This window comes from Triticum urartu, chromosome 7A (assembly GCF_056163025.1).
Source record: "Triticum urartu cultivar PI428250 chromosome 7A, HENAU_Tu73, whole genome shotgun sequence".
Lineage (NCBI taxonomy): Eukaryota > Viridiplantae > Streptophyta > Magnoliopsida > Poales > Poaceae > Triticum > Triticum urartu.
Window position 1 is genome coordinate 450,278,605 of NC_141879.1, and position 27,668 is coordinate 450,306,272.

Genomic DNA, 27,668 nt, shown 5'->3' on the forward strand with positions numbered 1-27,668 from the left:
CATAAGGTAATTTAATTTTGTTTCTAGGAAAGTGTTCCATGCCTTTCCTTAATGGAAATTGGAATCTAATATTTCCTTCCTTCATATCAATAATTGCACTAATTGTTCTAAGGAAAGGTCTACCAAGAATAATAGGACATGAAGGATTGCAATCTATGTCAAGAACAATAAAATATATGGGCACATAATTCCTATTTGCAACAATAAGAACATCATTAATTCTTCCCATAGGTCTCTTAATAGTGGAATCCGCAAGGTGCAAGTTTAAATAGCAATCATCAAAATCACGGAAACCTAACAAATCACACAAAGTCTTTGGAATCGTGGAAACACTAGCACCCAAATCACACAAAGCATAGCATTCATGATATTTAATTTTAATAGTAGGTTCCCACTCATCATAAAGTTTTCTAGGGATAGAAACTTCCAACTCAAGTTTTTCTTCATAAGATTGCATCAAAGCATCAACGATATGTTTGGTAAAAGCTTTATTTTTTCTATAAGCATGAGGAGAATTTAGCACGGATTACAACAAGGAAATACAATCTATCAAAGAGCAGCTATTATAATTAAATTCCTTGAAATCCAAAATAGTAGGTTCATTAACATCTAGAGTTTCGATCTCTTCAATCCCAGTTTTATCAAATTTAGCATCAAGATCTAAAAACTCCAAATTTTTGGAACGCCTTCTAGGTAAAGGTGGATCATATTCAGTCCCATCATTATCAAGATTCATATTGAAAAACAAATTTAATAGGGGACACATCAATAACTTTTAGATCTTCATCTTTATTATCATGGTCTTCCGGCTTAGCGGCCATCTTATTAACTAAGGTAGCCTGCTTATCCGAAACTTCAGCTATTAACTTCTCAAGACAACCAATTTGGGATCTCAAACCATAAAATTCCTTAGACATATCATCGAGCTCTTTATTCATATAACTCATAAAGCTTTTTTGTTCCTTAAACTCGTTTCTAAAGAAACTATTATGCTCAAATTGCAAGACCATAAAACTCCTAACGTTGCTTTAGATATCTTCTAACCTTTTAAGGTGAAGATCACCAAATCTGGGAAGAGCCATTGTGACAAGCAAGCAATCCAACACACAAGCAAACAAGAAACGGGCAAAAAGAGGAAAATAGAGAAAGAAAGGGAGGATAGAGAGAGAGAGAGTGAGAATAAAACGGCAAGGGTGAAGTGGGGGAGAGGAAAACGAGAGGCAAATGGCAAATAATGTAATGCGGGAGATAGGGTTTGTGATGGGTACTTGGTATGTTGACTTTTGCGTAGACCTCCCCGGCAACGGCGCCAGAAATCCTTCTTCCTACCTCTTGAGCACTGTGTTGGTTTTCCCTTGAAGAGGAAAGGGTGATGCAGCAAAGTAGCGTAAGTATTTCCCCCAGTTTTTGAGAACCAAGGTATCAATCCAGCAGGAGGCTACGCGCGAGTCCCTCGCACCTGCACAAAACAAATAAATCCTCGCAACCAACGCGATAAGGGGTTGTCAATCCCTACACGGTCACTTACGAGAGTGAGATCTGATAGATATGACAAGATAATATTTTTGGTATTTTTATGATAAAGATGCAAAGTAAAATAACAGGCAATAAAAATAGCTAAGTATTGGAAGATTTAATATGATGAAGATAGACCCGGGGGCCATAGGTTTCACTAGTGGCTTCTCTCAAGAGCATAGGTATTTTACGGTGGGTGAACAAATTACTGTTGAGCAATTGACAGAATTGAGCATAGTTATGAGAATATCTAGGTATGATCATGTATATAGGCATCACGTCCGAGACAAGTAGACCGACTCCTGCTTGCATCTACTACTATTACTCCACACATCGACCGCTATCCAGCATGCATCTAGAGTATTAAGTTCATAAGAACAGAGTAACACCTTAAGCAAGATGACATGATGTAGAGGGATAAATTCATGCAATATGATAAAAACCCATCTTGTTATCCTCGATGGCAACAATACAATACGTGCCTTGCTGCCCCTACTGTCACTGGGAAAGGACACCGCAAGATTGAACCCAAAGCTAAGCACTTCTCCCATTGCAAGAAAGGTCAATCTAGTAGGCCAAACCAAACTGATAATTCGAAGAGACTTGCAAACATAACCAATCATACATAAAAGAATTCATAGAAGATTCAAATATTGTTCATAGATAAACTTGATCATAAACCCACACTTCATCGGTCTCAACAAACACACCGCAAAAGAAGATTACATCGAATAGATCTCCTCAAGAGAGGGGGAGAACTTTGTATTGAGATCCAAAAAGAGAGAAGAAGCCATCTAGCTAATAACTATGGACCCGTAGGTCTGAGGTAAACTACTCACACTTCATCGGAGAGGCCATGGTGTTGATGTAGAAGCCCTCCGTGATCAATGCCCCCTCCGGCGGAGCTCCGGAACAGGCCCCAAGATGGGATCTCGTGGGTACAGAAAGTTACGGCAGTGGAATTAGGGTTTTGGCTCTGTATCTGATTGTTTGGGGGTACGTAGGTATATATAGGAGGAAGAAGTACGTCGGTGGAGCAACATGGGGCCCACAAGGGTGGAGGGCGCGCCTGGGGGGGGGGGGGGGTAGGCGCCCCCTACCTCGTGGCCTCCCTGTTGGTTGCTTGACGTAGGGCCCAAGTCTCCTGGATCTTGTTCGTTCCAAAAATCACGTTCTCGAAGGTTTCATTCCGTTTGATATTCTTTTTCTACAAAACCCTAAAATAGGCAAAAAAACAGCAATTCTGGGCTGGGCCTCCGGTTAATAGGTTAGTCCCAAAAATAATATAAAAGTGTATAATAAAGCCCAATAATGTCCAAAACAGTAGATAATATAGCATGGAGCAATCAAAAATTATAGATACGTTGGAGACGTATCAAGCCCTGCGCGGATCACTTCACCATCACCGTCACCACGTCGTCGTGCTGACGAAACTCTCCCTCGACACTTTGCTGGATCAAGAGTTCGAGGGACGTCATCGAGCTAAACGTGTGTGGAACTCGGAGGTGCCGTACGTTCGGTGCTTGATCGGTCAGAACGAGAAGAAGTTTGACTACATTAACCATGTTGTCAAACGCTTCCGCTTTCGGTCTACGAGGGTATGTGGACACACTCTCCCCTATCGTCACTATGCATCTCCTATGTAGATCTTGCGTGAGCGTAGGAAACTTTTTGAAATTGCATGCTACGTTCCCTAACAGTCGCCTCCCCCAATTCTTCGAGAACAGGGCGAGTCGCGACGTCCTTCGCGGTTCCGCTTTCCACCATGAAAGGTGAAGGAAGCTTGTCGGAGATGTCATCACCAATGTGGAGGCATTGCGGACTGAGAATAGAGGATGTGGGTTACAAGTTATGAACGTAATATGCAATAGAGTCGGTTCATATTATTAAAATATACCTCTGAGGTGCCAGTTTTGTTCGCCTCGGCTGGAAGAGGTCACCATCTGACTCGTCGAGGAGCGTGACCTTTGTCGGCGAGGCCCATTGGCCGACAGGATCGGCTGAGGCCATGCGCAGCCATTTGCGGCCTCGGGGTTGTGCCTTCTCCTCAGCATCTTCGCACGCCACTCTTTCCTTTTGACCATGTCTGATACATCTCCAACGTATCTATCATTTTCTAATTGTTCCATGATATTATATTATCTGTTTTGGATGTTTTATATACATTAATATGCTATTTTATATTATTTTGAGGACTAACCTATTAACCTCGAGCCCAGTGTCAGTTTATGTTTTTCCTTGTTGTTGAGTTTTACAGAAAAGGAATATGAAACGGAGTCCAAACAGAATAAAACTTCCGCAATGATTTTTCTTGGACCAGAAGACACCTGTAGGACTTGGAGAGGGGGGCACAGGAGTCCCGAGGGGCCCACAAGCCCTCAGGGCACACCCTAGGGGGGTGCCCTGGCTTGTGGACACCTTGGGAGTCCCCAAACCCTAATTCTTGCACTATAAATTCCCAAATATTTCCAAACCATCAGAGGCATATACCAAAATAATTTTCCGCCGCCGCAAGCCTCTGTTCCCGTGAGATCCCATCTTGGGGCCTTTTCCGACACCCTGCCGGAGGGGGATTCGATCACGATGGGCATCTACATCAACATTACCGCCCTTCCGATGAAGCATGAGTTGTTTACCACGGACCTAAGGGTCCATAGCTAGTAGCTAGATGGCTTCTTCTCTCTCTATGATCTTCAATACCATGTTCTCCTCGATGTTCTTGGAGTTCTATCCGATGTAATATTGTTTTGCGGTGTGTTTGTCGAGATCCTATGAATTGTGGATTTATGATCAGATTATCTACGAATATTATTTGAGTCTTTTCCGAACTTTTTTATGCATGATCAAATATCTTTGTATTTCTCTTCGAATTACCGGTTTGGTTTGGCCAACTAGATTGGTTTTTCTTGCAATGGGAGAGGTGCTTAGTTTTGGGTTCAATCTTGCGGTGTCCTCACCCAGTGACATAGTATGGGTAGCTAGGCACACATTGTATTGTAGCCATCAAGGGTAAAAAAGATGGGGTCTTCATCATATTGCTTGAGTTTATCCCTCTACATCATGTCATCTTACTTAAGTCGTTACTCCGTTCTTATGAACTTAATACTCTAGATGCATGCTAGATAGCGGTTGATGCGTGGAGTAATAGTAGTAGATGCAGGCAAGAGTCTGTCTACTTGACAGGGATGTGATGCCTATATTCATGATCATTGCCTTGGATATCGTCATACCTTTGCGCTTCTCTATCAATTGCTCGGCAGTAATTTTTTTACCCACCGTATGTTTTCTTTCAAGAGAGAAGCCTCTAGTGAAACCTATGGTCCCCTGTTCTATTTTCCATCATATATTTTCAGAACTATAAACCAAAAACCCCAAAAATACCTTGCTACAATTTATTTATATTTACTTTAGTTTGCCTATTTATTTATGGTTTATACCTATCTCTTTTAGATCTCACTCTTGTTCGTGACCGTGAAGGGATTGGCAACCCCTTTTTCGTGTTGTGTGCAAGTGTTTGTTAGTTTGTGCAGGTGCATAGATTGGAGACTTGCTTGTGCCTCCTACTGGATTGATACCTTGGTTCTTAACTGAGGGAAATACTGATCTATACTTTGCTGCATCACCCTTTCCTATTCAAGGGAAAAATCAATGCAAGCTCAAGAAGTAGGGGGAAGAATTTATGGCGCCGTTGTCGGGGAGGTTCTACATCAAGCCTACCAAGTACCCATCATAAACTCTCATATTTTGCACTTACATTATTTGCCATTTGCCTCTTGTTTTCCTCTCCCCCACTTCTAATTTTTTTTCAGAAAAATACAAAAATATTTGCCTTTTTATTCGCCCTTCTTTTGTTTGCTTTTCTCTTGCTTGTGTGCTAGATAAGTTTCTTGCCATCATGTCTGAATCTGGGGAGGTTATCGTTGAAAAGAAAAGTAATAATCTTGAGGAAATGAATTTTCTAATAATGATCCTCATGAAGAACCTACTATCATGCATACCAAAAAACTCTGCGTAGGTAGCAGAAATATCATTGGAAATGGGGTTATTGAAGATTTCTTTACTTGTGTCGGTATGATACCCACGTTAGGAGGATTAATCCTCAATAAAATGATTAGCGTTGCGGATGCGATATCTTTGCTCATAGTTGAATATGAAAGACAATTTGTTCATATGTGTCCATGCATACAAAGGCTTTTACTAGAATTTTCCAATGTTCATGATCCTTCCGTTTAGCGTGTCACCACTATATTTTTAGCTAATGAGTTTGGATTCATTATGAAAGAAGCTGGTAAAATATTTAGTCATTGTAATATTAATGGTGGTTGTCCTCCTACAGAAGAAATCTTTTTTATTCAAGAAGAAAGTAAGAGATTACAATCACTGGATTATGAAGCTTACAATGAAAATCTAAGAAAGAAGGTCCCTACCGATGTTTTGATTGATATAATTTCTGAACTTAATGATAATTTTGCTTAGAGATAAACTAAGGGAGTTCAATCAAAGGAATGTTTATAATGAAGAAATAATTATCAAGTATAAAGGGCCGAAGGAGGATCCTATTCCTCCCAAACTTGATCTTATAGATCCTTACCCTATTAAATTTAGCCCCTTTGATTATTTTTTGCTTGCCACAAAGAAATCTTGCTGCTAAAAGGAGGGAGTATGAGATGATTATGGATGATCTCCCTCACCTATATAACAATACCTAGATCTATCTTTTATGCCTAGCTAGGGGCATTAAACAATAGTGCTTGTTGGGAGGCAACCCAATTTTTAATTTTTGTGTTTTTTTGTTTTTGTTACTATTCTTGAATAAATACACATTATTACCTCTGTAGTAATTATGTTTTGGTGTTTTAATTAGTGTTTGAACCAAGTAAGACCTTTGGGATGGTCTATGGTGATAGGTGATTTGTCCTTGCTGAAAAATAAAAAAATTTGTGTCCAGCAGAAGAATTGTTTAAATTCACATAATAGTGATAAAATTCTGAATTTTTTATGCAAGATTTATATACAAATTACCTAGGTTTCCAGATTATGTTTTTGGAATATGGTGATAGGTGATAAGTTTTCTATATCAACAAGTTGAATAGATATCCTTGTTTTAAGAGGCAAAAAAGAAAAACAATTACTGGCCAATAAAGGAGGATGAAACATGCGGCCACAAAAAGAAGCATCTACCTTATCTTGATGGAAAACAAAGTATAGGGCAGTAGCATTTCTAAAACAGTTGCATTGATTCATATTAACAGAGAAATTCTTTTAGAACAAATTAGTAGTTAATTCTAAGATTAACAACAGCAAAATAGCTGCATGGGACATGCCAGCACCATGTGCGTCCACACGTATAAATGGGTGATGCAGAGTATGTAGCCAAGCAGCATATATGCGCTGGTCCCATATTTGTTCTCTTTGAACCTTCTTCCTATGTGAGGGCAGCAAATCTAGTCGTGCACAAACTATCCAACCCCTAGTTTCTTTCCCTTTTCAACAAAGAGATCGGTTCCTTACAGATGTGTGTACTGGGTTACCCCCTTTTTCCCTTTTCGACCTACAAAGCGGCTGGATAGCCAGTCTATACTACTTTCCGCCCCTCCTTTCCTCATTGAACCTTACGAAGATGCCTGGAAGGTGCTTTTCAAGGGCGCCGAGGCCCCCGCATCCGCTGCCAAGGATCGCGGATTCAGCACACAGCGTCACGCTCGTGCGGTAAGCTATTTTTACCTTTTACAAGGTATTAGTTTTTCATAGTTTGACTCCATGCGGGATCTAAGATCCCTTACCCTTGACAGGATTGGCAGGAGACGTCCGGACAGATCAACTATCTGGCTCCTTTGCCCGAAGGCCCAGCGGACGCTCACTTGGCGAAGCTACTGGTTCCGGCACCCTATGTGGTGCCGGAGAAGAAGGCCAAGAAGAAGGCCACGGGAACTCGAAAGAGTACCCGGCGCCAGGAGGTGTCGGGTTCATCCGACGACTCCAAGGCACCCTCCTTCCATGAAGACGAGGAGGAGGAAGAAGAGACCTCTCCCCCTCCAGCGGGGGGAGAGAAGAAATGGAAGGCCGCCCCGACTGGGGAGGCCGAAGGGTCCAAGAGGGGGAAGACCCTTCCTCCTGACTACTCCACCAACGCCGACAACGGTGAAGAGGAGTGGCCGCACAGGGCCAAGCCCCTGGCGAGATCGTAAGTGTTCGGACACCAGAGCAATTCATAGTGTTCCTTTTTTGCACAGCTCCTCCTTACGCCGAATATGACTATGCAGTCCGCCCAAGGCTGGGCTCGACGAGTCGTCGAGCGGCTCCCTGGATTCGTCGGATGTGAATTCGCTTCCGACGGCTACCTCTCCCCACCCTACGGGCGACGCCGAGGTGGCGTCCCAATAGGTTCCAAGCCAGGAGGTGGTGGTCCTGGACGCACCGCAAGGAGACCTCCCGGACTCCAGGGGTGAAGGGGATAGAACCCCAAGGGCTCCAAGTCCGGCTTTGAGCTGGACACCGCGCCGGAACCTTCAACGGTTCCGGACTCTGGTAGGCAGCCTCCTTCCAAGAGGAGCAAGCCTACTGAGCCGGTGACCTCCGTCCAACCGGAGGCACCAGACAACTTGCTGGAGGTGCTTAACGGCGCCTCCATTGACGAGGAGCACCACACTATTATGAGTGCGGTGATCCAGAAGGTTCAGTCCGCCAAGAGCGGACTGACTGAAGCCTGTGCCAGCCTTCTAACAGGCTTTGAGGTAAGTAAAGAATATGTAAAAATATTACCGCATAGACAGTAGCCCCTGATGCTCTGTTTGGCGTTCAGAAAGAATAGCCGAATAGAGGATCTAAATGACATTCGCAGGAGTCTAACAAAAGTAAGTCAATATGCGTATGCAGGCTTCGCTGCTAGCATCCGCCGCACTGACTGCGGAGGTGGGTACGCTGAAGCAGAACCTCGAGCGGTCCGAGCAAGAGCTCGGCCTAGCCAAGCAGCAGCTCGAGGAGAAGGGAGGTAAGAAATACCTTGTTTAAATATGTGAAAGGCGCAATTGCAAAAAGTGACAGGAGTAACGTGGCTATTGTAGGGGCCACAACTGAGGTGGCGACCCTTAAGCAAGCGCTGTCCGAGGCTGAGAAGAGGGCGGCCACGGAGCGCACTGAGCGGGAGAAGCATGAGACGCAGGTTGGCGAGGTGCGTCAAGAGCTCCAGGCTCTCATGAAAAAACATGAGAGTTTGGAGCTTGACTCGAAGACGCGAGAGTCTGAGCTCACGGCGGCCATTGAATATGCCAAGTCTGCCAAGGCCGAAGCCCATAAGGCCCTCTAGGAGGTTGAGGCGATAAAAAAGATAGCGGCGGGTAAGGCATTTTTTCTGCAAAGCAAGCACGTAAAAGTGAATTACTTGTTACCTACCTGAATCCGGAGCTCTCTAGGAGCGTTCGCAGACTTGCCCCGTAGCATGTCGGATGCCGCCGCCTTCTACCAAGCCGAGGAGGGAAGCTCGATGGAGAAGGTGTTCTGGTCTCAGTATGCTGAGGCCGAACACCCAGTGCCCTTAAGCGACCAGCTAAAATAGCTGGTCGAGCTCCATAAGGTGGCCGAACAGGCCATGAAGAGCCTCATAGTCCAGCTGTGGCCTGGAGAGGCCATGCCTGGGAGCTACTTCGGGCTGGTGAGGCGGCTGGTGGAGGCCTGTCCCAGGCTCGAAGTCATCAAGCGCTCTGTATGCATTGAGGGTGCCCGTAGGGCGCTTGCCCATGCGAAAGTGCACTGGGGCATGCTGGATGCTGAGAAGCTTGTGAAGGACGGGCCATCGCCGGGCAAGGAGCATCGCAAGCCCGAGATGTATTATGAGGGCGTTCTGAAGGGTGCCCGCCTTGTGGCGGATGAATGTTCCATGGATGTAATTTTTTAGTAAACTCGCTTGTTTTGTCCTGTGCGCTGAAAACTTGTTCATGTGTGCTAAGCAATGCTTTTTGAATTTAAAATATTAGCTTATGTGCGGCCGTTTATCAAATTTGAGAGATGGCGAGTCGTCGGCTTCTGCCCCCATGCCACGAGTGCTGGGGTGTTCGGGATAAACATGAGCGCTCTTTTTCCAATTCTTGGGTCCTTCGAGGGAGGCGCTCAACACAAGGAACAAGGCAATCGGACTATAATGCTTGAACACTCTCACTTAGCCATAGAATTCTATAATTTTAAATTTCGGCGAAGCCCCTAGTGTTCGGAAGACCGAGTTCCGGGCGCTATCCATGCCTAGGCCGGACAAAGCCGACTCCTCGCTCTAAGCGGCATATGTCTTTAGGGACTCGAAAACCTCTCGAATAGCGACCAGCTCTCGCCTCATCATGACGATCAGTTTTAGATTTCTCTACTGAGGTGCTTAGCCCAGCTGAACTGGGGCACATTCGTGGTAGTTCTCCTAGTGCTACCTTAGCCGATATAACGGAACGTAAGGTACCAAAACATAGGAGCCGGGCAAACCCAACTATTGACCCAAGACATGATTCGGAGCCGATGCATATAATGCTATAAGTTCAGGGTGCCGCACTTGTGAAAGTGTTCAGACTTCTCACACCGTATTATGGGGTACTTAAGCCCCTGGTGTATTGGCCGTACCAAAGTGTACGGGTGCGACATGTCATTAATGAACATATATTCGTAAAAAAAGGTAATGCGATAATAGACGGAAGCTATGCATTGTTTATTTAAAAAAGCTGCGATCAAAGCAGAACGATACAAATACTGCAATAAGCAAAAGATGGGACTATTTAACATGTCCTTTCCAGGGGCAGGCTGCAAAATGTTATGTGAAACAGGTATACTGCTCGTTATAGAGACCACCTTAGAGTTCCATAGTGCGGCGTAGTTTCTGCTTCCCTGGTTGTATCGTTTGTGTGGGAATTGTACTGCCGGACAAGCCTTCCGAAGAATGGGGTCCTAAAAATAACAGAAAATTAAAAAATCGGCAGCCCCTAGTGTGATTTAAGCTGCATTTCGGGCGTGCCGTGATGGTGCCCCTCCCCTTGTGCCCATGGTATTTCCAGAGCGTAGTTATGTACGCGCAACACTAGTTTTGCAAATTCGCGAGGGCTGGGGTTGGGGCCGTATTGCTACGCTTGCTCGGAACGTGCCAGGCGGTTTTGTTGTAGGTTACTTAGGGCGCGCTTGACGGTGTCCAGATGTTTAATGGCCGGACTGGAGAATTGCCTTGAGAGGCTGCTTTGTACTTCCGCTGTGATAGCCGCCGTATGCTCCTCCGTTCGGAGAGAGCGTTCGGTGTTTCCATTGACCGTGATGACGCCTCGAGGGCCTGGCATCTTGAGCTTGAGGTATGCATAGTGCGGCACCGCATTGAACTTGGCAAATGCGGTTCGCCCGAGCAGTGCGTGATAGCCACTGCGGAACGGGACTATGTCGAAGATTAACTCCTCGCTTCAGAAATTATCCAGAGATCCGAAGACCACTTCAAGTGTAACTGAGCCTGTACAGTTGGCCTCTACACTTGGTATGACGCCTTTAAAGGTCGTTTTGGTGGGTTTAATCCTCGAGGGATCGATGCCCATTTTCCGCACTCTATCCTGGTAAAATAGGTTCAGGCTGCTGCCGCCGTCCATAAGGACTCTAGTGAGGTGAAATCCGTGAATAATTGGGTCTAGAACCAATGCGGCGAATCCGCCATGACGGGTGCTAGTGGGGTGGTCCCTTCGATCAAAAGTGATCGGGCAGGAAGACCATGGGTTGAACTTTGGGGCGATTGGCTCCATCACGTATACGTCCCTTAGCGCACGCTTCCGCTCCCTCTTGGGGACGTGGTTTGCGTATATCATGTTCACCGTCCGCACTTGTGGGGGAAAACCTTTCTATCCACTGTTGTTCGGCGGCCGGGGCTCCTCCTCGTCATCGCTATGCAGCCCCTTATTTCTGCTTTCGGCTTTTAACTTGCTTGCCTGCTTGAACACCCAACAATCCCTGTTGGTGTGATTGGCTGGTTTTTCGGGGGTGCCATGTATCTGGCATGAGCGGTCGAGTATTCGGTCCAAGCTGGATGGGCCCGGAGTATTTCTTTTGAATGGCTTTTTCCGTTGACCGGGTTTAGAGCCTCTGAATCCGGCATTAACTGCTGTATCCTCAGCATTGTCGCCGTTAATGTGACGCTTTTGCTTGTTGCGACGCGACCTGCCACTGCTGTCCTTGGTATCCGAATTACCAGGGCTCTTGGTCATGTTATTGCTGTGAGCTAGCCAGCTGTCTTCTCCTGCGCAAAAGCGGGTCATAAGCGTCGTGAGGGCTGCCATAGATTTCGGCTTTTCCTGTCCTAGGTGCCGTGCAAGCCACTCATCGCGGATGTTATGCTTGAAGGCTGCTAGGGCCACTACGTCCGGACAGTCGACGATTTGGTTTTTCTTGGTTAGGAACCGTGTCCAGAATTGTCTGGCCGATTCCTCTGGCTGCTGAATTATGTGGCTTAGGTCATCGGCGTCTGGTGGTCGCACATAAGTGCCATGGAAATTGTCGAGGAATGCGGTTTCCAGGTCCTCCCAACAACCAATTGATTCTGCTGGCAAGCTGTTAAGCCAATGGCGAGCTGGTCCTTTAAGCTTGAGTGGGAGGTATTTGATGGCGTGTAGGTCATCACCGCGGGCCATGTGGATATGAAGGAGATAGTCCTCGGTCCATACCGTAGGATCTGTTGTGCCATCGTATGATTCGATGTTCACGGGTTTGAAACCCTTGGGGATTTGATGATCCATTACTTCATCTGTGAAGCATAGTGGGCGTGTGGCGCCTCTGTATTGGGCTATATCACGACGCAGCTCAAACGAGCTTTGTCTACTGTGTTCGGCCCGGCCGGATTTACTGTATACGGAGTGACGATTACCTTCTCGTGCCGTGGGGCGCCCATGTGATCCGTAGATCGATCTTGTTTGCCTTGCCTTGTCCTCCAATATATCTCGCAGGTCTGACGCATTTTCCCATGCCTTGGTATTTTTTGAGTGGCACCGGGGTGCGGCTTGAGCGGAGGGCCAAGAGGCCTCTCTGTCGCGGCCACGGGGTGGCTGGTCGGCCGCATCATGCGCTGGTGATGTAGGTTTAGGTGCTTCCTCCTCTAATTGGGGTAGCAACCTGCGCTTTGGGTAGCTCTTGGAGGGGCGTTCGAGTTTATGCTCTTCGGCCGCAAGGACTTCAGTCCATCTGTCGGCTAGCAAATCTTGATCAGCTCTAAGCTGTTGCTGTTTTTTCTTGAGGCTGCTCGCCGTGGCCATAAGCCTGCGTTTGAAACGCTCTTGTTTGACGGGATCCTCCGGCACGACAAATTCGTCGTCGTCGAGGCTTGCCTCATCTTCGGAGGGAGGCATATAATTATCGTCCTCGACCTCTCAGTCTACCGCTCTCTCATGAGGGCTGGCTTCTCGATCCTCCTGTGCTGAATCTTGCTGGAGGTGGTTGTCTTCGGCACTGTCCGAGGTGTTATTATCTCTCGTGCCGGAATCACCGTTTTTGCTTTGGCGGGATTTAGAGCGGCGCCGCTGACGCCGGCGCTTAGGCTGCTTCTTGGAGGGGTCATCCTCCGCTGTTCCATCGCCATTGCCTTCTTTTGGGGTCTCCACCATGTATATATCATACGACGAGGTGGCTTTCCAGTGCCCTATAGGCGCTGGTTCTCGATCGTCTCCTGCATCGGCGTCCATACCGTCGATGTCTTCGGAGTCGAAGTCGAGCATGTCGGTTAAATCATCGACAGTGGCCACGAAGTGGGTGGTGGGTGGGCTTTGAATTTCTTCATCATCCGCATCCCAACCTTGCTGACCATAGTCTGGCCAGGGCTCTCCTGATAAAGAGAGAGACTTTAGTGAATTCAGAATATCGCTGAAGGGCGAGTGCTGAAAGATGTCCGCGGTGGTGAACTCCATGATCGGCGCCCAATCGGATTCGATCGGTAGGGGCGCGGAGGGCTCGGAGTCTGGAGAGGAGTCCGGCTCCTTGGAGTCACGGGCTTCGCAGAGAATAGGGCTAGTGTTCGGCTCGATCGCCGTAGAGATTGCAGCCCCCGAGGGAGTGTCCAACCACCCATCCTCGATTGGCGCAGTTGGCTCCGAATTAAGGGTCGGAGCTGATGCAGGTGCGGCCTCCAGGGCACTGTTCGGCGGCAGAGCTAGATCATGCCCGTCGTGACAGTGCGGCGCGCTCGGCTGTGGCTCGAATCCGTTGAAGACCAAGTCTCCGCGGATGTCGGCCATGTAGTTCAAACTTCGAAATCTGACCTGATGGCCAGGGGTGTAGCTTTCGATCTGCTCCAGATGACCAAGTGAATTGGCCCGTAGTGCAAAGCCGCCGAATACGAAGATCTGCCCGGGGAGAAAAGTCTCACCCTGGATCGCATCGCTATTGATGTTCGGAGAAGCCATCGGGCCTAAAAGCGACGACACAGAGGAACTCTCAATGAAAGCACCAATGTCGGTGTCAAAACTGGCGGATCTCGGGTAGGGGGTCCCGAACTGTGCGTCTAGGCCGGATGGTAACAGGAGGCTGGGGACACGATGTTTTACCCAGGTTCGGGCCCTCTTGATGGAGGTAAAACCCTACGTCCTGCTTGATTAATATTGATGATATGGGTAGTACAAGAGTAGATCTACCACGAGATCAGAGAGGCTAAACCCTAGAAGCTAGCCTATGGTATGATTGTTGTTCGTCCTATGGACTAAAAACCCTCCGATTTATATAGACACTGGAGAGGGCTAGGGTTACACAGAGTCGGTTACAATGGTAGGAGATCTACATATCCGTATCGCCAAGCTTGCCTTCCACGCCAAGGAAAGTCCCTTCCGAACACGGGACGAAGTCTTCAATCTTGTATCTTCATAGTCCATGACTCCGAACGAAGGTATAGTCCGGCTATCCGGACACCCCCTAATCCAGGACTCCCTCAAGCGTCTTGTATGATATGAGTCTTTGCTTTTTTATTTTGCCACAATCATCCTTGCTGTACAAACCTTTTGAGAGGGACACACATTAATCATGAATTTATTAGTGTACTCTATGTGCTTCACTTATATCTTTTGAGCTAGGCAGTTTGCTCTAGTGCTTCACTTATATCTTTTAGAGCACGACGGTGGCTTTCTTTTATAGAAATTGTTGAACTCTCATGCTTCACTTATATTATTTTGAGAGTCTTAAACAACATGGTAATTTACTTAGGTTATGAACTTAGTCCTAGTATGATGGGCATCCAAGAGGGATATAATAAAAGCTTTCATATAAAGAGCATTGGATACTATGAGAAGTTTGATTCCTGTCATATTGTTTTGAGATATAAAGATGGTGATATTAGAGTCATGCTAGTGAGTAATTGTGAATTGGTAGAAATACTTGTGTTAAAGTCTGTGATTCCCATAGCATGCATGTATGGTGAATCGTTATGTGATGAAGTCGGAGCATGATTTTTTTATTGTCTTCCTTCTGAGTGGCGGTCGGGGATGAGCGATGGTCTTTTCCTACCAATCTATCTCCCTAGGAGCATGCGTGTAGTACTTTGTTTCGATGGCTAATAATTTTTTGCGATAAGTATGTGAGTTCTTTATGACTAATGTTGAGTCCATGGATTATACACACTCTCACCCTTCCACCATTGCTAGCCTCTCTAGTGTCGCGCAACTTCGGCCGGTGCATTAAACCCACCATATACCTTCCTCAAAACAGCCACCATACCTACCTATGATGGCTTTTCCATGGCCATTCCGAGATATATTGCCATGCAACTTCCACTAGTCCGTTTATTATGACACGCACCATTATTGTCATATTGCTTTGCATGATCGTAAGATAGCTAGCATGATGTTGTAGCGACCTGATCCCAATGGACCATAGTCTCTGTGCTTAAGTGTCATCCCTGGATCGGTATTGCTGACACACATAGTACTCGAGGATTTATAACAGAGTTCAATCACACACTTATTACATCAAGTGTCTCAAAAAGAGTACTTATTACAATATTATAGTTGAAGGCCATCTAAATAACTTGCAGAAACATCAAAGATAAATGAGTCCATCCAACTCCATGGCAAAACTGAGTGCATGACAATAACCTAGTGCACCTTACTCCTCGTCTGAAAATTCTCCAACATGATACGTTGCAGCCGTGTAGGTCAGCACATGGAATATGCTGGCAAGATCACACTATAGAGAATAATGATGCAAGAATAACTATCACTACATGCATATTTGGCTGGTGGAGGCTCTAAGTTTAGTATTTGCATAAAGCTAATTTTTGTCCTGCAACAAAGGAATATATTTTAATTAACTACCAAGTTTATGTCATTATTGAGAAGGTTCCCCCGACTCAATTCGCAAAAGAAATATTAATAACCCAACAAATTCAGTAAGTAAAGTGATGCGATCAATCAATACACGACAAAAAAAGACACATCCGTGACATTTTGGGCCGAACGAAAAAATTTGCTGTCATACATATGACACTTCTATGACGATAATTGTGACAAAACCCGGTATCATCATAGATGTGGTGGGCTCCTACTTCTATGACAAAAAATCATGACAGAAAATGGGCTTTTTGTCCTGGGCGGGCCGGAGACGCAGCTGCATGACATTCTTTGGGCCGTCCATGACGGAAAAAACCATGGTAGAAGCGAGGGGGAGGGGAATTTTGGGGAGTTCCCGGTTATGGTGGGAGGTTGGGGGCCGAGCGATACGCGTTTCTCTCGTACACGTACGCGCGTGTGTGCGAGGCGTTGGCTCTAACTGAACCCGAGCGAAGCGTTGGGCTCTAACTGAACCCGAGCGATTGCACTGCAGTCTATGCGTTACTGAACCCGAGCGATTGCACTGCAGGCTACGCGTTACTGAACCCGAGTGATCGATCGATGGCTGTTAACTGAACCCGATCGAGCGATTCCTTCGCTACTGCTGCTAACTGAAGCCGATCGATGGGATGAACAGTGAGTGTTGCGGGGGTTTTGGATGAACAGTGAGCGGTGGCGTTGCCTCTGGATGAACAGGACCCCGTGGTGTGGTGGAGGGCTGGATGAACAGTAGACGGTGGAGGGGTGCCCGTGGAGGGGTGGATGAACAGGACGCCGTGGTGTGGAGGGCTGGATGAACAGTAGACAGTGGAGGGGTGGTTGAACAGGACCCCATGTTGTGGAGGGCTGGATGAATAGTAGATGGTGGAGGGGTGCCCATGGAGGGGTGGTTGAATAGGACCCCATGGTGGGAGGGCTAGATGAACAGTAGACGGTGGAGGGGTGGTTGAACAGTAGCCGGTGGAGTAGCGCACGGTGGAGGCTGGATGAACAGGAGCCCGTGGAGGCTGGAGGAGGTCGACGGTGGAGATGAACAGTATCCTGTGGAGTCCCGTTTTGCGGTACGCCGCACCCCTCCGGATGAACAGGACCCCCGTTTCGACCGTAGCGCTCCAACACAAGTCCGTTTCCTCCGTTTTGCGGTACGCCACACCCCTCCCGGTCAACAGGACCCTCGTTCCGACCGTAGGAGGTCCGTTTCCTCCGTTTTGCGGTACGCCACACCCCTCTCGATGAACAGGATCCCGTTTCGAACATGGCCGGTCGAACACAAGGTCGTTTCCTCCATTCTGCGGTATGCCAGGCCTCGTTTCCATCGCCTGTTCCGTCCAAGCCCTCCCGATGAACACGACGCATTCAGTTGCCTCCCTGTGAACACGACGCATTCCGTTGCCTCCCCATGAACACGACGCATTCCGTTGCCTCCCCATGAACACGACGACGACGATGTTTCTCCGTTCCGACCCACCCATGTACACGAGCCCTCGCCGTATGTATGCGCGAGTAGGCGTTCGAGACCGCGCCCGTATGTACACATACGTGGCCGTATTTTCTTTCTTGCACCCTGACCGCTGTACGTACGTGTACATGCTACATGCACGCCTCTACTACGACACGTGCGTGCCTCTACATCGACCAGTATATTTGAACGTACACGTTCGCGACCAGAATGACAACGCTACGTACGCTTCAACCAGGTGGGTCCCGACTGTCAGGCACTTCCTTGCGTGCGAAGATGTAGCTGGTGGGTCCCAGTAGTCAAGGGGGGCGAATCGTTTTGTTTTTTTGCCTGGACGCACTTCCTTGCGTGCAAAGGTGTAGCTGGTGGGTCCCAGCAGTCAGGGGGAAACGTTTTTTTCCCGAAATATGGTGGCCCGTCCGGTGGGTCCCCGCTGTCAGGTGGAGGAATAATTATTTTGCACGTAATAAGGAGGCACTTCCTTGCTGCGGCCGTGGACCCAGCTGTCAGCCTCTCCACGTATAGTCCATGTCCGATGGAAGCCGTTCCTTGACCATGTTGACCACGCCGCGCCGAGAGCACCAGGGCGGCCCGTCCGGTGGGTCCCTGCTGTAAGGTGGAGGAATAATTATTTTGCGCGTAATAAGGAGGCACTTCCTTGCGGCCGCCTGGACCCAGCTGTCAGCCTCTCCACGTACAGTACTCTTCCGATGGAAGTCGGTCATTGACCACGCCGCGCCAAGAGCACCAGGGCGGTGGTCTGGACGACGGCTCGGCCTAGGAAGGGGACGACGCGGAGCCGGGGAAGACGTAGCAGTGGATCTCCGCACGGAGAGGAGTACGAGGGTTCACTGGTTCGGCTGCGGTGTGAGGCTGCCGTCACCGCAGAATAACAGGGGGTGTGGGTGAGTGGAGGGATGGCCTGGCCAGCGGTGGGAGTAGTATGGGGTGGTGAGGCCTCCGCGGTAGCACAGCCGGCCACGGGAGGCAGGAGCAGGCGGCATGACCGGCGCTGCTTTGGGCGGCTGGACCAAGAAGACCAGATGTTGAAGAAGCACTACGGCCATTGGATGGACATCGTACGGTCACTGAAGCTAGAAACGTTTATTATTGACTAAGTTGACAAAGCCCTTGGTACGCTCCAACTTAGTAGGCCCACAGGTCAGCCTCCGAAATGGTGCACCCTAGATGTTAGGGGGAGGAATCATTTTTTGGGCGGCCGAAGCTAAGAATATCCGAGATTGAAGAAGAAGCACGACATCCGTTGGATAGACATCCAACGGCCACTGCTGCTAGAACCGTGTGTTAACTATAATAAGTTGGCAAAGCGTTGCATACGCGTCAACTTATTTTTTTAGGGGACGCGTCACTTAGTAGGCCCACAAGTGTGTGGCACAGAACTTATAGCCCATTTGCATTTTGTAAGAATGTACAGCCCATTTTGGAATTCTAATGGAATTTCCAACAGCCCATTTATAGTTTGTTAAAAGTACAGCCCATTTTCTAGCTAGGACAATGATTAATAATTTCAACCAACCGTTGAAGACAGAATTCAATAAAATTTCCCACATTTTGATGGGCTCCAAAATATTTTTATCCTGAAATTTCTAGTCAGATTAAATATAAATTTGTATTACGTAAAAATCCAACGAAACATTGCGCGCACAACAATGAAAATTTAAGATTTTCAAAATCCATAAATAATATTTTATAAACTAATTTCGTGTTTGGTGCATTTTTTATAGTTACTGCCCAGTTTTTATAATTACATCCCATTTATTATTTTTTAAAGCCCATTTTCCTGTTAAGCCTATTGCATCCCTCCTAGGAAAGATTTGCAGCCCAGCGGGGCGGAGAATAACAAGTTGACCTTGCCTGGGTATTCCTCAAAAAGACGTATAGCTGGGCTAGCCATTTTCATCTTGAAAAATTTAGTATCCGGGCTGGATATCTGGGATGGGCTAGACGGGCCACAGCCTGTCCAGTTAATACCCTGCTCTCCTCTGAAAAACAACGAAATCATCGCCAAGAAAAACTCTGCAGTGCTCACGCCTCAAAAATACAAATACTGCTCGAGCTGCTTGGTCCCGGCTATCGGCCGCACCTTGTGCAATTCTCTCGTTTATATTGACTACATTGGTTGACAATGGTGTGGGACCGTGATGTCAGGAAACCAGGAGAAAGCAAAAAAAATATAGTTGTACATAATAAGGAGGCACTTGCGTATGTACGGCTATGGCCCTAGTGGGTCCCTAGTGTCATCCAGTCAAAATAAAGTCATCTCCTGAATCCTCGTGTTCGTTGACGATGTTAACAATGCTCGGCGCCACGGCGAGCGCAACAACTCGAAGGACAACGGAGAGGGCCTCGCGGGCCCTATGGATGGTCTGATACATCGCCCGCTACTCATTCAGGAAGCCAGGATCATCGGACACCTATGAGCACCTTCGAGAAACTGAGACGACATGAAACGGTAAGGCTGCGCTTGGGAGCTCTGGTTTATTTCAAACCTGTATTAACATACAAGTGTAATTTACTCGTCATCAAAAACAACGCGTAAAATACAGGCGTAATGAAACCGAGGGCCCGAGGTCTGTAAGTAAAACCGGCGGGTTACGCGTGTAATTTGAGAGACCAGTGTATATTTTACGAGCACTGCTATATGGACAACATTACCAGACGATACATGCACGACGTGTGTATCATGCCATCTATGGGCAAGGCTGAAACAACAGCTAACGGCTGGATTAGCAATCGTCCGAGTGTCGTTCAACGTTTTTATCGTGTGTCAAGTACTTCCGATATTTTACTAGTCGAAATCGACCAACCAAGCGCCTTCGCCCGAGACCATCTGCCTTAATTTACAAGAGTCAGTTTTACAAGCGGTTTTGGTTGGAAAACGACGATCCAGTCACGGCCTAATATCATGAGTTGGTCGGAAGATCATATGGTTTCACATCTAACCTACCCGACTTGTCGTATAGGCTATGAATGAAACATCAGACGATGAACTTCTTAAGCACGGAAACAACAGAAGAGGATGATCTTCTTAACAAGCAAATCACTGGCATCGACATGCAAAACAATACGAAGCATTATTCTCAGGAGGCACGGTGAACAGCTCATGATGCCGCATGCCACAACATTCCAAGCTCAACTTTGCAATCAAACACAAGGCCTGGCATTACATAGACAATATTCAGAACAAACTCTTAACACAGGAATATCTCAGCAGAGTAACTATTTACTTGTAAACTGAACACAAGAATAGGAAAAAACACTCGACGCTGCTCACAGCAAGGGCGTCCCACTCAAAAATATCAAATGCATGTCTTCTGGCTAACATGAATGAGAAAATTTTGACAAGGTTTTCCAATTCCAATATGTTAAACTAACGTCTTCTTGCTAACATCAATGATTAAACTTTGACAAGCTTTTCCCATTCAAAATATGTAATGCCTATGATCGTGGAGTCCTGTCGTAGCTTTTGTACTTGTTTGGGCACTTTTTGCCCAGGGCACTCCACGTGTTGTTAAATTGCCAATGGTCTCTACAGACTAGTCATGTCACCGGTGTCTAATAATACTCTGTAAAGCTTCTCGGTCATTCCTTCTGTAATGTAGCGCAAACAGTGACTGCTTCTTTCTGCAAAGTGGAACGACCAACTAGACCTAGTAATGCAGCAGTTTGCCTTACACATTGGCTCCTTTTGTGCAGTTCAACTAAAATCGAAGTCGTAAGAAAACCGAGCTTTAATTTTGATATCCTTGTAAGCAATAATAGGTATAAGGGAAACAATTACTAAGAACTAATGGTTGATGACTTGTACTCCCAGAAGAAAAGCATCTACTGATCTACTTTATCTTAATGGGAAACAAAGCAGGAGAGTAGCAATTCTCCATCAGTGTGATTCATTCATATTGACTGAGACATTATCTTAACAATGCCTTGTTTCAACATGTATAAAGAACGACAAAGCTTATAAAGGGGGTGATGCTGAATTTGTTGTAACAAAGCAACAAGCATCATGTCTGGGTTGGTCCCATTTTTGTTCACTACTTAATGGGAAAAGACAGCAATACAATAGCTTCAATTCATCATTTATTTAAAACAGTACCAATACAAGTAGCACATCATCTCAAAACACACTGCACGATCATGTGGATGAAGGCAAGTACCAACATGTCATGACACACACAAGATCACGTACGAATCTGCCAACACGAATAGGAAATCCAATCTCGTTTTGTGCAGTTGCACTGAAATCAAGCAAAGTGTTTCATGTAGCGAAGCAAAATGTCACAATAGCAACAAGTTGAATAGATATCCCTGTATAAACAGAGGCAAAAAGGAATCAATTACTGGCTAATAAAGGAGGATGAAACATGCGGCCACAAAAATGGTAATCCCGCCAATCCCTAACAAGTGTTGCAGTTTTGAAATAAGATTCAGTAGTTAATTCTGAGAGTGGCATCAATTACTCGCTTATAAAGGGGGTGATGCTGAATTTGTTGTAGCAAAGCAACAAGCATCATGCTGGGTTGGTCCCATTTTTATTCACTACTTAATGGGAAAGACAGCAATACAATAGCTTCAATTCATCATTTATTTAAAACAGTACCAATACAAGTAGCATAGCATCTCAAAGCACACTGCACAATCATGTGGATGAAGGCCTGTACTAACCTTTCATGAGACGACCAACATAAAATACGAATCTACCAACACGAATAGGAAATCCAATCAAGTTTTGTGCAGTTGCACTGAAATCAAGCAAAGTTGTCGGTGTGATATTTAAGTTTTCTATAGCAACAAGTTGAATAGATATCCCTATTTTAAGAGGCAAAAAAGAAAAACAATTACTGACCAATAAAGGAGGATGAAACAAGTGGCCACAAAAAGAAGCATCTACCTTATCTTGATGGAAAACAAAGTATAGGATAGTAGCATTTCTAAAACGGTTGCATTGATTCATATTAACAGAGAAATTCTTTTAAAACAAATCAGTAGTTAATTCTAAGATTAACAACAGCAAAATAGCTGCATGGGACATGCCAGCACCATGTGCGTCCACACATATAAATGGGTGATGCAGAGTATGTAGCCAAGCAGCATATATGCGCTGGTCCCATATTTGTTCTCTTTGAACCTTCTTCCTATGTGAGGGAAGCAAATCTAGTCGTGCACAAACTACCCGACCCCCAGTTTCTTTCCCTTTTCAACAAAGAGATCGGTTCCTTACAGATGTGTGTACTGGGTTACTCCCTTTTTCCCTTTTCGACCTACAAAGCGGCTGGATAGCCAATCTATACTACTTTCCGCCCCTCCTTTCCTCATTGAACCACGTCCTAGATTCTTGCTCCAGCCCACCGCACCCTTCTTTCCTCTTTGAACCAAGACCTAGATTCGACTACAGATCGAAAAAGATCCACATGCAGCTAGAGCAAAGACGGTTTCAAAGAAACTTATACCTTAGGGTCGTCGAGATGTGGCAAGGCGTGCGGCGGGAGGCCGGATCTGCCCACACTACGTACGGCAGCGAGGAAGATGGGGTCGGTGGCCCTCCCGCACAGGCGCTGGGTGAAAGAGAATAGCGCAGCCGGCAGTGGATTGCCTCCCTCACCGAAGGCGATAGAGTGAACGCTGCACCTCCTCCCCTTCCCGGTGCGATGGGATACGGATGCCTCCTTCACCATCTGTGAGGGGGAGAGAGAGACAAGAGGCCAACGCAGTCTTGTTTAGATCTGGTGCAGAGAGGGTGAGAGACTGTGAATATAGCAAACCCTAGCAAATGAACGCTGAGCCTCCAGCGTGTAACATATATGTAGTGCGGCGAGCGTGTGGAGAGTGCAAACCCTAGCAAACAAGCGCTGAGGCTCCCGCTTATATATATACTACTGTAGTATGGACTGAGCTCCGGTGCCTTCACTACACCTGCTTTTGGCTGTATGACAGGTGAGCCAGCCTCATTTTGGGCCCACCTGTCATAAAACCCTAGCAAAAATTGCACCAACGTGAAAGACGACTGCGTCTCCAACACAACCAAGGTGAACCGACGAAGGATATCATCTTTGTGCGTAACAAGCACAGAGCACTAATGGAAGACAACTTGTTTTTCATCGAAAACCGATCAGCTTCACCAGCCGACGCAACCATGAGCATCGATAGGTCATCGTGGTGATGCATCATCCATTTGGCATCAAGTTTGGGTGAGGCACCTAAGAAGTTCGACAAATCCTCACTGTGGTCTGTTCCTTCTCAGTAATCAAGCTCAAGGAAGGAAGAACCACGTGGCAGAGGATAGTGAGGCGGAACAACAATGGCCATCCAATTTTGTGCAGTTCCACTAAAATTGAGGAAGACATGCCCGGGTATGGAGACACGCATCGCTGTTTCCAAAAATATAAAAAAGGGTTAGCAATGACATCTCAATTGTCAATAAGAATTAATGAAAAGTACACCAACAAACAGAAGCATCATGATTATCTTGATGGGAACTAAACCAGGATACCCGAGAAAAAAAGGATTTCTTCATTTAACCAGTGATAGTACTACCACCATATGGACAATGACCGCACAACCACCATGTACTTTTTGTCGAAACAACATGTATACCTCCACCGAGGTATAAATCAGGACAACTTTTTGAGTGGCATTTCCTCTATAATAGTACTAGTAGGTGATGTTGGACCAGTCGACGAACCCTAGCTACTATGCATGGGGAGCTGGGGAGTAGTCGCATAGAAGAAAACCCACACGCAGCGACCTGGGGAGCTGAACTAGTACAAGAAGTTATACCTCAGGTGGGCGAGATGTCGTTTAGGCGGGCGGGCGGGATGTGCCCACACGACGGTAGCGAACAAGGGCGCGGAGGATCTTCGTCCGCGCCAGCGCCGGCTCCGAGAGGACGGTGCGCATCGGCTTCCTCCATCACCGACGGCGACAACGTCAACGCTGCACCTCCTCACCTCCCGCAACGGACGGGATTCGACCGGATTTGTGACCACCAGTGAGGAGAGAGATAGAGTGGAAACTTTCATCTTGTTTTGATATGGAGAGGGTGAGAGAGAGAGACGCGAGAAACTCTATCAAACAAGAGGCTATAGTGGAGTAACAAAATCTCTCCATAGCAGTGGTTTTAAATAGAATACGCGCGTTCCCGGAACAAAGAAACGAAAACTGGCGGACAATTTTTTAAGGGTCTGTCTAGGACACATCTAGATGTGACATAGTTATGTCACATATAAGTTGATGTCCACTCTGTTTGTGGTCTTTTTCCTAGTTTTTTTTGTTTCTTGTTGCTACATTATATACTTGTTGGAGCTTAGATGTGATATCCTTAAATAACATCTAGATGTGAATTAGACAAACTGATTTTCTAACATACCAAGAAAGAAAACTTGATCAAAAACACGCCCCCACTTCCAGGTCGTGAGAGTCGTCGCGCACACACACATAGATATAGACATGCATATCCGTGTTTACGTAAAATTCCATTTCCATCTCCATCTCCAATCATATTTGTCCAACTGGCACATTATTTACGTTGTTAACTATATACGCAGCAATATTAACATACATCATCTCTTGTTTGCGCACGTCCGGACCGCTGCCACGGCCGGTCCTGACCAACCCGAACCCTCTTCATCACCCGCGCGTGCTTCCCGCCCGAAACGGTCAGTGTCGTATTCATGCCCAGCCAGAGCGGACGCGACCTCTCACTGGCGCCGGCATTGATTGCGGCGCGCCAGCCGAGAGAGCATTGCCCGCGCCGCTTCCGGGTGCACGCGGCTGCTCTGCGTTCAAAGGTCGCAATAGCCGGCTACAACATACATGATCTCTTCCAGTGGTAAGTTCTTGGGAGTCCGTGCTACAGCTATCTGTCCTCCCCCAACTCGTAAATCTCTTCCAGTAGTGCTAGTACTCCATGGCGCGATCCATCGACAAGCAGGCGGGAAAGTTATGTTATACTACTCGGTTTGTGGTGAGTGACATGCCGAGCGACCGTGTGGGGTCGAGCCATGGAGGAGGGTGACACACGAACACGACAGACGTGATTTAAACGTTGGTTTTGCTCGATGGCGCGATCCAACGAAACGAAATGTTGGTTTCTCTCCGTTTCCATTTTTTCTCCGGAAAAACGGAAACTTTTCCACTCCATTTTCATTCCTATTCCAAGGTTGCCCCGTTACAACATTCCATCAAATACAAAGGAAAACTAACACGCATGCTGATGCATCTCAATGATTCATAGATCATAGCCAATATTTACTTCACAACTAAAGAAAAAAGTTGTGAGAGCGTGTACGATAGAAAAACTAGTGATGGGGTCACTACGACTTAAACCCTAAACCCTAAACATGATTTAATTTCCTGGCCAGGTAGAACCCATTGAAGGAATGTGCTAGAGGGAGATTCTTTAGTGAGAATGCTAGCAACAATAGAAGCAACACTCTTTGGTTCTCCACCTTTTGGTACCTCTTTTTCCATAGCACTTTCCAAGTCAGGAAGGAAAGACGGCTGGCACCCTCGGATCATACGATGCTTTTGTGCAGTTCCACTAAAATCGACCTGAGCATCCCTGATGGCAAAGATATTGAAGAAGTGTGATTAGAATAATAGTACTGGCACTAGTTCATGAGACATAAACTCATCACAAATAGAAGCCGGTAGAAGTAGAGAAAGATCGACATGGAGATGGAGCTACGGCAGTGGAGCGAGCCGGCTCCAAAAGGAAGATGGACTACCTGGGACGTCGGTCTGTAGCTAGAAGGGCGGTTGGGATGCGGCATCGGCCCATACCGCGCTGACCCCCGATTGGGACGCACCGACTGTGGGTTTTCTCCCTCGCCGATGTCGACTGTGTCTACGCAGAACATTGTTCCCTTCCCCCAGCTGTGGGATCAGGCCCGTCGTTCTATGCTTGTGAAGAGAGCAACCTAAGCAAGCAGGCTTGTAGCTTAGGCTCCTCCTAGTGTATATATAGTGGTTTTCTTTTTCTCTCCATATCAACCATTTTATATTGCGTACATGTCATTCAAGAGTGAAATGATGGTTGCTTCTTCCGACTAACTTACTATGTGATTTGGCTGCTCCTTAGTGGCCCCTACACGTACTCCCCCTACGTGTATGCAATAGTCACACATACACATGGACGCAAAAACACGCGCGACGCCCTAATGCATGCATGTTCGAGCACACGACGGAACACACATGGTCACGCTCAAGTGCTCAACCTAACGTGCATGCACACACATACTCAGTCAGGGTGAGCTAGTGACCGTATGAACACCGGAAAATATATATATTGAGCGCAATGAGCATATTATGAAGTCCACTGACCGTATTTTTACAAATATACAGTGATAGACAGTGTATTTATCTCGTTTGAAATTAAGCCATATTAACCGGAGAGGAGGCAGCATGGACTAGCATTACTTTGCTGTGTCCCGTCAACTTGCCGAACGAGGAGAAGGTTGCAGGACGGGAGAAGCTTGTGCACGGTGGCTCGTAGGACAAGGAGAAACTTTTGACTAATGCAAGCTCTCCCTCGCTCAGGCGGTGGACGTGCAACAGTTAATTCGGTGTCAGATTGCCAGAAGCATACACTATACTACTAGTGCTATTATTGTTCGACTTCCCGAACAGCCAAGCACAAAGTTTACTAGTACTACTACTATAGTCCATAAAGGTACGTACTATACTAGTACTAGGAATCGGATGGAGGAGCGTCTGCACTCTTATTATAATTTTAAAATGTGATAAAGCAATCTTCAACACATTTGGTTCTCTTCGAGGGTTCTCAAATGTGATAATAGAAGTTGATTGCATGGAACACTCGCCACAATTCTCGCTTAATTTTGGCTCATATCCTGTTACAAATAGTAGCGCTCAGTAATATTTCCTCTTTTTTGTTATTCAGCATGTAAACAGGTCAGCAAACCTTGCGGCGCATCTTCGTGCGAACCGTGCTTGCTGCACTTTGAATGTGGCCGAGAGCTGGCTTGATGAAACACCTCGCTTCCTACTTCTTTTTTTGCGGGGTACATCGCTTCCTAGTGACCAGTGTCTTGGCTGATCGTCCTAAGAATGCTTATATATGAATAAAGCTCTCTCATTTACCCGCAAAAAAGATTAAGCCATATTAACCGGAAAGGAGGGAGTATGGACTAGCACTACTTTTTGGTGTGTCCCGTCAACTCGCAGAACGAGGAGAAGCTTGCAGGACAAGGTGAAGCTCGCTTACGCCTTTTGACTAATGCAACCTACCCTCGGTGGACATGCATCAGTCCATTCGGTGTCAGATTGTCAGAGGCATACACTGTAGTACCCAACATGCGGAGTACCATCATTGTTCGACTTCACGAAGGGGCGAAGAGCCAAGCGCAGTAGTA